Genomic DNA, 10,237 nt, shown 5'->3' with positions numbered 1-10,237 from the left:
TAGGCAATTAGGTTATTCTAATTACCGTATTAGTTTAATCAATCAGTATTTTTATAACTAGTTGACGTTCGACAATTACTTAAATTCAGCTCTCTAGCCTCCACGCCTGTCTGAATGGCTCAGACGGATGAGGCGCTGGCCTTCTGAACCCAACTTGGCAGGGCCGAGCTCAGTGCGATGGCATTTGAAGGTGCTCAGCCTCGTGTCAGTAGATTTACTGGCACATAAAAGAGCTCCTGCAGGACTAAATTCCAGCATGTCGACATCTCAAAAAAACCATAAAAGTTGTTAGTGGGACATAAAGCCAATAACATTATTATTTAGCCTACCCTATGACTATGAGTTATGCTCATGACCACTCGAAATTGTCTCAGTTTGTATGTCGCATCATTGCACAATGCTTCAATAATCGAATCACCAGGTTACCGGTATACGTGGACAGTGAGTATGTAAGTAGACTGATGCAATAGCTTAAATAAATGATGTTTAATCAGAAAACCAGTGGGCTACTGTCCATCTCGCGTAGCCTATACAAAATATGACGATTTATGAAAAGCCTCTGCTGATAGAAAAATACATTTTCAAAGATGACCCAGTTAGTTGGCCGACTCGACAATCTTCTTCTCAGTGTGTTTCACTTCATTTCTCCACATCTCTGCTGTCACCTGTAGGATATATTGAAGTATCACAACCTGACAAATATATTATAAACTCCACTTGCCTATATCCAATAAATAACATTTCCACTTGGCCTACCTGATCAAGAGATTCTTTCCACACAGCTGTAGCTCTGTCCAATCCATGACCAGGTCTTGAAGCCACTGTTTTTTTATAATACCGTTTTGCCACAGACCATGCAAATTCGTGGCATTGAAAAATGAGTGGTATGGAGGAAATCGTAGGACAGTATGGCCTTCACTGTGCAGCATCTCGTCAACAATGTACCTGGTTTTAAAGAAACAGAGAAATATTGTTATGCATACATGAAAGTCAACAACATGAATGTAAACAACATTATCTAAACTTATGTTTAGGTGCTTCTGTACCTCTTTAAGTGACTTCGATTCATATTACACAACCTTTGCAGCTCATCTTTTGTAGCATAATCTTGATTTCTCTTCAAGTTTGTAGCATCAAATCAGCACCTGTAAGAATTTTAAGTTTTAGTATGAAGTTATTTCTTCTAAGAAAAGTATTCCCTAAAAATATGAGATCACCCCTCTTCAAGGATAGGCCTATTAATTGATAAAAAATGTGATTTCTGTTGAATGATACAAAAAGATGTCTGATTTTAAGTGGAACCAACTACTGTGTAGCAAAGTCACCTGATGATGAAGTCAATGAATTACTACTTACACTACTTTATCCTAACATCTCTCATGAATGTATTTCCATTAGTAGGCCTATATCTGGATTAGAAGTCCACGATCACTTGCATTAAAGATATAAGTATAAACACCCATTTCAATACCTTAGAACAAATGTAATTGCTGCGAACACTGAACCTATATCAGGCAGTAAGAAATAAGAAGCTTGGAAGGTGTTCAACAGTCAGGTATCAAGCACTGATTCAGGTGGAGATTGTCGAATGCAGAATAAACATAATAAATAGGCCTGCAATACAAGTAATTTACTGATACAAATATCCAGTAATATTATATGAAAATACACTGGGGAAGTTTTGATTGAAGTACCTCTCTAAGGTTAATCATTGGCCTAAAGTGAATACCTGCAAGTCTTTTTAATAACCAAGAGATCCCTTGACAGTGGAGAAGTCAAAATCAAAAACCACGTACAGAACCCAATGAGCGGTAAGTTATAATGCCACTACCGATCTCGTGCCAGTCAATTTCAATCAATCGGGCACCACTGATCTGCACTTAGATCAGTCGCCCAGGTGGAAGATGTAGTTTCAGGGATAGGCCTAGTCTTTTCTTCAATAATTGCAAAGAATTTGGAAATTTATTGAAGTCTCCCTTGGTAAATTACTCCAATCCCTAACTCCCTTCTTAAAAAAAACAAATATTTGCCCCACTTTTCATCCTCAACTTTATAATTGTACTGTGATCTTACCTACTTTTAAAATACCACTGAAACGTATTCGTCTACCAATGTCATTCCACACCACCTCTCCACCGACAGCTCGGAACACACCACTTAGTCCAGCCACTCGTCTGCTTTTACCCAAGTCTTCCCAGCCCAAACTCGACAAAATTTTTGTAACGCTACTCTTTTGTCAGAAATCACCCACAACATATCGTGCTTCTTTCTTTTGAACTTTTCCAGTTCTCAAATCAAGTAATCCTAGTGAGGGTCTCATACACAGGAACTGTACTCAAGTTGGGGTTTTATCAGAGACTTACGTGCCCTCCCCCTTTACATCCGTACTACAAACCCTAAATACCCTCATAACTATGTAAAGAGAGATCACCTCACTATAATAAAATGAAGTAAAATTAAGTAAGAACATACCAGGTACAAAGCCATCTTTCTTTCCAGCATGAACAATAACCAGTCTTCCTCCCTCAGACACAGGTCGACGAATTACTCCTTGAACATCATGTCCAGATTTGTGTGGTTTATTCCAGGAGTATGTGGGCAACCCTGAAAGAGAAATGCGCATTTGAAACCAAAGACACCTGATGAAGATAAATTATTCTAAGATTTTTAAATAAAATATAATATATAACATATATATTCACCACTACCCTGTAAGAATACACACGCAGAAATATATTACATACACATACACCGTACGTCAACAGGAATACACAAAGGTTAAGTCTACAAACCGTATCGAAGTCGACACAAGACATGGTATAGGCCTACATCATTAGGTTAGGTTCAGAATGAAATACTGCTCCATTTGAACTGATTGTCATTATGTCAGAAACTTATCATAGAAACAAGATAAAAACGAACACTTACCCCAGTTAATAATGAAACTCTTGCCATTAGGTTCGTATCACTGCGACTGATACCTTCTTCGTCGTAGTTCGCGTTTCAATTGCTCGTAGCAATGTACAAGCATTTCTTGACCTGGTTTTTGTAAAGGACGTAACCTTGCTTTCCTTTTCGGAGGAGTTCTTGCAGATTTTTCTTCCTTCTTAGACATCCCAATCGAATTCTGTTCGTATAAGTATGGGACGAAATAGGAACGTAATTAATAAAATGTTGTGCTCATCATTTCACACAACCTATGTTATTAAATGCATTATCCGAACATGCCACAATTCTACTTACCTGGTATTAGCCAAATAGATTTACAATCCCACAGAAACAGAAAATATTCTTTAAATATTCTCGCAAGTGTATCATTAGTGACTTTAATACCAATGCGGTGGCAACACGCAATTCACGCTAGAACAGTGATTGAACGTTGCCAACGTGCCAGATTAACGGTAAATGTAAATCGGCAAGTAGGGTCCCTAAACTGTATGGTTACCGTCACTGAAAAAGACCCAACAACAAGAAAAGTTACTATAAATCAATACTTTAATATTACAGGGGAGAAAGGGTAAGGTTGCACCCTGAGGGTACGTCCTTACACGGGGACGACTATACCAAGGGAGATGTTCAATAATTTTCCAATTTCTTTGCGATCATTTAAGGAAAGGCTAGGAAAACAGATAGGGCATCTGCCACCTGGGCGACTGCCCTAAATGCAGATCAGTGGTGATTGAAATTGAAATTGAGGTACTCAGTCACCTAGAAGGTACGGAAAACGCCCATATCAAGGCAAGGCGCCATAACAGGCAAACTTTCTTGGCGAAGGCAAAGTGAACAGCAAGAAGAGAGTAGAGACTCTAATCGAGCCGACCTGAACAAGAGATGCAGAGAGACGCAGGACTATCTCCAACAAGTCAAACAAGAAGAAGACAATCATCCTGGTGCAACTTCTCTTGAATTTCAAGAGTATAATAATAGAAACAACGCCTTTGGTCAGACTTCAGATTTCACAGATGCTGTTGTCAAAGAACCTAAGTTTTTCTCAAACAGGACTGCTTGCAAACTAGGAGGTTGTGTCATTCTGTGTTGACATAGTCAAATATTGACGATGCCGGATTACTGCACGAGGACGAGTCATCTATTCGTCAGGGAGTACAATGTAGCCTACCAGTCATTAATATTACCATAGGGGACTTTCAGATTTACTCGTTAGTGGATTCAGGCGCTCAGATTTCTTTGATTTCTGATAAGTTAATAACCATGATTAAGGATAAACAAAATATTCCTATCTTACCAGTGGCACAAGTGAAGATTAAGGGCATCAAACGTAAATAACAAGTTTTTCTTGAGGTTGCCATAGAAGATGAAGTGTTTGAATATATTTTCTTGATAATCTCCCAAATGAAATTCAACCTCATCCTGGGTTCGGATTTTCTATTGAAGTATAAGGCAACTATACATTATTTTGTCAACATCATTAGTCTATGCAGGATTGGTTGTGTAGAACTGCAACTGGTAGATAGTGAAGACAATAGACTCCAAGTGCTTAATTTGCCTAGTACAAAAGTAGATGGTGTGATTGGCGATGCCGCCCCAGCGGACTACGTACAAAATGAAGAGGGTGATCCCGAGAAAGAAGAGAGACCCATGTTACTTGATGACGGTGATCCGAAAGAAGAGGGACCCATTTTTGATATTTTATGTGACAAAGTGCCTGATTTTTTCACCTGTGTCGCCAGACGTAGCTGCGGCATAAGAGGAGATTCGTCGTTTTTACCCTGATGTATTCGACGAGAAGCCAGGGGAAATCAGGTGGTTCAAATATCACTTCACTGTCAGTGATACGTGACCATATAAGCGTAAACAATGCCCGGTACATGAGAAGTACAAGGATGAGACCAGGGTACTCATTCGTCACATGAAGGCTAAAGGAAATATTTCTGGATGTGTCACGCCTTATATTAATCCACTCACAATTCTAAGATAGCCCAATGGTAGTCTACGGCTGTGCCTTGAAGCTCACGCTCTGGATGATCGTCTTGTCTTAGAATACGACCAACCTCCGCTTGAATATGTGATTAAGCGATTTCATGGATAGCTGAATCTTTAGATAATTGTGCCTACATGGTTAACTAATTAAACGACGGCTCTGAATGAATTTACAACGCCTCCAGTCTTTAAAAATCTTTGAGAAGGGAGATTAAGAAATAAAATCCTCATTGTATTTTCATTTTTCTCTGAGAAGGAGGGATATATACGAGGAACGCACGGTATATGCCGTATTTATTAACAGCGATGTCGTTTAATCAACACGCGCGGCGGGAACTCCAAGCTCGATATCTTTACGTCTACCAGGACGGGCGAGCATATGTGCAGACAGATGTGAGTGACGTTGATGTAGTTGCAAGGTAGACTAAACCGCCCAACTCATCAACTTGACTCGTGACAAGGACTGGATTTCTGGAAGCATGGTTCACACACTCGAGAACTTCCGATTTAGAGATTTAGAAAACTTATTTAATAAAGGTCGTATCGTCTTGGGAGGTACACCATTCTGTAGCCAATTACAAGAATGTCTCCACTATCAAATCTCAAGAAAATCCATCGGGGGATTTCCGTGTAAATCCACGTTTAAATAATCACGTTATCTGATTACGTGTAGGCCTTGAACATATAAAAGGCATGGCTACCCATTAATAGAAAACCATTCTTCAACAAGGGTTCTGCATGGCCCGACCCTCTGTTATTCTGTCTGTCAATAGTAGAGTCGAGTGACAACGTAGTAATTATCATGCGCGACGTGTAAGTTCTCACGCCGAGAACCGAACTCTGTGTAATTCTCAAACTACACAACTTAATATTTCTTCGGTCAGAAACCAAGTGAAATGTTTAACTTATTCCATTGCTATGCAAGAGTTAAAAACATTATTTCGGTAACTGTGATTCTTTAAATGTGTTTAAAATATTTCAATGTGATAACACAAGTGCTTTCCTATTTTTAACTGGTGATAAATTTTGAATACTATATACTGTTGCTATATCTTCATTTCTACTCATTACATCGGTTTAGGTAATCAAATTATACCATAGAAACACTACCTTCAACACACACATCTCTTTATTACGAACTGTTGACCACAACTGACAATCACACACACCAAGCAGTTCAAAGAATAAAGCAAACCTAGATAAAACACTCGACTCAATTTACCTGAGTTACCAACTAATAACCTCAATGTTTTTTCTCATAACTAATACAAGATATAATACATGACATCTTATTTTTATTTTTATGAGAAAATCACGACACTCCCGCCTTTTCTTAAAAATTAAAAAAATAATTACACTTCAATCAACTATTCCTCTTATTCCAATCCAATTAGCCCACAGAAACTGTTAAGCTTATAGTTTGATAAATTCTTTGTGAACAAGTCTGCAGCATTTGTCTCTGATGGTACATATACAAACTCAACCAACCCCTTTTCTACTAGTTCTCTACACACATGGTACACATTATCGTTTCTACTTAATTTAATCATTGATGTATTGTGTAATATACAAATCTATTGGTGGCGAAATTGTGTAGACGGAGGGGTGTAGGAGATATGCATTGCTAAAGGACAGAGTTACAACAGGTGAGGTGTGAGGTAAACACAGTTATGGCTAGCGAGGCAAGGTCTGCCTGAGCACAGCAATGCAGAGTGGGTCATGTAGAAAAACAATGGCGGTGTGGAATGTGCAGCGTCATCAAGGACACTTGTAGAAGGAGTTGTCTGCCTCCGGGAGCGCGCATGTGATATTATATGTTTATATTGGCAAACGGTTCATAGAGGGGATCAACCGTTGGCCAGCTGTTTATTAATAGTATTATTATTATATTATTATTATTATTATTATTATTATTATTATTATTATTATTATTATTATTATTATTATTATTAGTATATTTAGCTATTCATTTGTTTATTTGATAGTTGTAGGGTGGCTTAGGTAGAACTCTATTGTGAACATGTATTGGGGCTAAACGCCTGTGTTGTTCATTAATAAATTACCTTACTTAATTCAATCGCTGCTGCATTGTCAGCAAAAACTTTACAAGGTATATACATAAACCTGTCCAGCCTTGGCTCTGATAGAAAATCTTTTATCCAAGTTACTTCTCGAGATACCTCTGCCACTGCCATATATTCAGTATCCGTGGCAGATCCAGCAATGCAACGCTGTTTCTTACTATACCAAGATACTGCTCCCCCTACCATTGTGGTTTCATACCCATTCACTGATCTTTTTGACTCAGTATCTCCTCCCCAATCTGCATCACAGAACACTTCATACCTTTTTAGTGATTCCCATACATCTTTCAATATCACCTCTTGTTTTACCTTCAATGCCCACAAAAATATAGTTCTCCACTGTAAGCTTAGCCACATTCCTATTCAGTGTTTCTTCACCGGTCCACGAGGTCGACAATTTTTCCGTCAACAATATCACAATTTGCTTGGTCCTTTAGTTCTCGTTACTCCATTTCAACATATATTGTCCGAAATGTACTGCGGCGTTTTAATCTCTGGCACTCCGGAGCTCTAGGGCCCATAACCTGTTGAGGTATGTTCATTTCTACTCATATACCGGTTTAGGTAATCAAATTATACTATAGAAACACCAGCTTCATCACACACACCTTTTTATTACGATCTGTTGACCTCAACTGACCATCACACAGACCAAGCAGTTCAATAAACAAAGCAAACCTAGATAAAACACTTGACCCAATTTACTTGAGTTACCAACACATAACCTCAATGTTGTTTCCTTATAACTAATACATGATATAATACACGACATTTTATTTTATTTTTATGAGAAAATCATAACACTCCAATATAAACTGTGCCAACCGCACTGTTAAAAGTGAGCGACGGTAACTGGTAATCCATTATAGTGTTAGTCTTAACTGGATTCGAACTGATTACTATTTATTTTTGTACATAATTTCTTCTAAATATTCTTCCGTGACTTTATTATTTTGAGGGAATCACTGTGCTAAGCGTGACTAGCAAGTTATTACTTATTTCATCCCCATTAGCAGTGAATAACGGATAAACTCTTAAATAGCCATTTTTTGTGTCACGAGCGACAAGTAACCACAGACAGTGCACTCACAAGTGAACGATATATAGTTTGATCATTTTCAGTGGTAATTAACCATGAGCTGTGTTTTATCATTTCCTTTCTTAAATCAATGCTATCCGCATTTTTAACTTTTGAAGTGATATTCAATAATGTCTATCTGCAACTGAAGTTTTTGGCATAGTTTAAACTACGCGTAGTGTGCCTCTATCAAGTCAGTTTTGGTGGCAAGTGATTCTGAACGTGTCGGGGTGTTGTACGACTGTGGACATTCGTATAAAGTTAAATCACGGGTAATTACCCCGCATCAAGATCGCCGTAGACCTTCGAGAAATTCGAGACCTTCAGGTAGGAGGTACGGGTACGATTCCATGGTGGCGAGCGGACTTGGGAGTTCGAGTCCAATTCCATTGTGCCGAGAGGAATCTGGAATATGAGTCCAATTCCCTGTCGACGAGAGGACACGGAAGTACGAGTTTTCCAGGAGAAATATTCAGGAAGACGATTAGGGAGATGGCGCTTCACTACACCGAGGTGATATTAATTTCTACTTGTCAATATTTTGAATAAATATTCAAAATACATCTTCACATATTGTAGATGGAACCTGTCCTCCTGTACCTAGCCCAAGCTATTTTTGCCTATGAAATGCCTTGAAAAGTTTCATCCATGATCTTTTAAATGATCATTTAGCACGGACTAGCTTTTACTGGTACAAACCATACATACATACATACATACATACATACATACATACATACATACATACATACATACATACATACATACATACATACATACATACATACATACATACATACATACATACATACATACATACGTCATTACAGACAGTTATGCCTTTCAGTGTTCAGTCTGCAAGCCTCTGTGAATTTTCTAAACGTCACCACAATCCTCTATTTGCAACTAGTACAGTAATTAGTTATATGGCCCATTTAGTTCTGTACCGGGAGGTACACCTCAACCCCGTGCATTTAAATAAAGCGCCTTGAAGAACGCTATCTAACAATGAAAGTTGCAACAGCTTTTTCAAGAAGTTGGGACTTTTCTCCATAGATGTCTCTATTAAAAACTGATATCATGCACTCTGGTGCAAAATGGAACAACTAGAAATTTAAAGAAATTTTGTGTTTATAGGTTTTCTGAACTGAATTGCCCGTCTTTGTTTTTGATACTCTAGGTTTTCAACACCTCCCGAATGTATCACCACCTTGACGAAGCCGTGTGTTTATTGAAGGCTTGCGTGGTCAAATGATCCTTAGAGCTATGGTTTGGCCGCCCAAGCCGGACAGGTCTAAGGTGATGATCCAGACTAAGAGTTATACCCTGGTCCTCCAGGTTGGTGGTTGAGCGTAGGGTTAACTTCCTACCTCATAAAAAACAACTGTTACGGATACCTTAAGAATAAATAAAGCAGGACTGGAAAACTTGGTGACGAACAGGCGAGAAAAACAGCTAAAGAGAAGGAAAAGGAATATTATATTAGCAACGTGGAATGTTAAGGCACTGAAGAGAACTGGCAAGTTGAAAGAATTAAGGAATGAAACGGATAAGTATGGAGTGAAAATAGCAGGTCTACAGGAACTAAGATGGAAAGGGCAAGGGATGATGATGTCTTTAAAACATATCTTGATGTACAGTGGAGAAGAAGCAGGCAGTAATGGCACAGAATTCCTCATCTATAAGTCAGTAAAGCAAAGCGTGATCAACTTTACTCCAATCAATGACCGGATGTGCTCGGTGAGAATTAGGGCAAAATTCTTCAACGTAACTGTGTTTTGTGTGTACGCCCCTACTGAGGAGGCAGAAGATGAGAAGAAAGATGCATTTAATACTAAATTGGAGGAAGAAATTAATAAAGTTCAAAGACACGATGTGAAAATTATCCTTGAAGATTTAAATGAAAAAATTGGAAGAGAAGAGGTGTACAAACACTTAGTAGGGAAAGAGAGACTGCATGAAGTAAGTAATGATAACGGATTGAGATTGATTAACTTTGTGAGTGGAAAGCAGATGATTATTAAAAGTACTTGGCATCCTAGGAAAAACATTCGCAAGGAGACCTGGATTTCACCAGATGGTGTAACTAGAAATCAGATAGACCATGTTATTATAGACAGGCGACATGCATCAGATA

At 38.4% G+C, this 10,237-nt stretch overlaps 1 long non-coding RNA gene across 1 annotated transcript; it reads right to left on the bottom strand.

Annotated features, from left to right (window-relative positions):
* Window positions 1-869: 869 nt before the first annotated feature.
* On the bottom strand, window positions 870-2,525 carry LOC137501040 (uncharacterized). Its single transcript, XR_011018309.1, has 3 exons — window positions 2,473-2,525; window positions 1,047-1,145; window positions 870-945 (listed from the first exon to the last, which is right to left on the bottom strand). It is a non-coding gene; the product is annotated as an uncharacterized lncRNA (long non-coding RNA).
* Window positions 2,526-10,237: the final 7,712 nt, after the last annotated feature.

This window comes from Anabrus simplex, chromosome 5 (assembly GCF_040414725.1).
Source record: "Anabrus simplex isolate iqAnaSimp1 chromosome 5, ASM4041472v1, whole genome shotgun sequence".
NCBI classification, from domain to species: Eukaryota; Metazoa; Arthropoda; class Insecta; order Orthoptera; family Tettigoniidae; genus Anabrus; species Anabrus simplex.
This window is presented reverse-complemented; position numbering and strand designations above follow the sequence as displayed.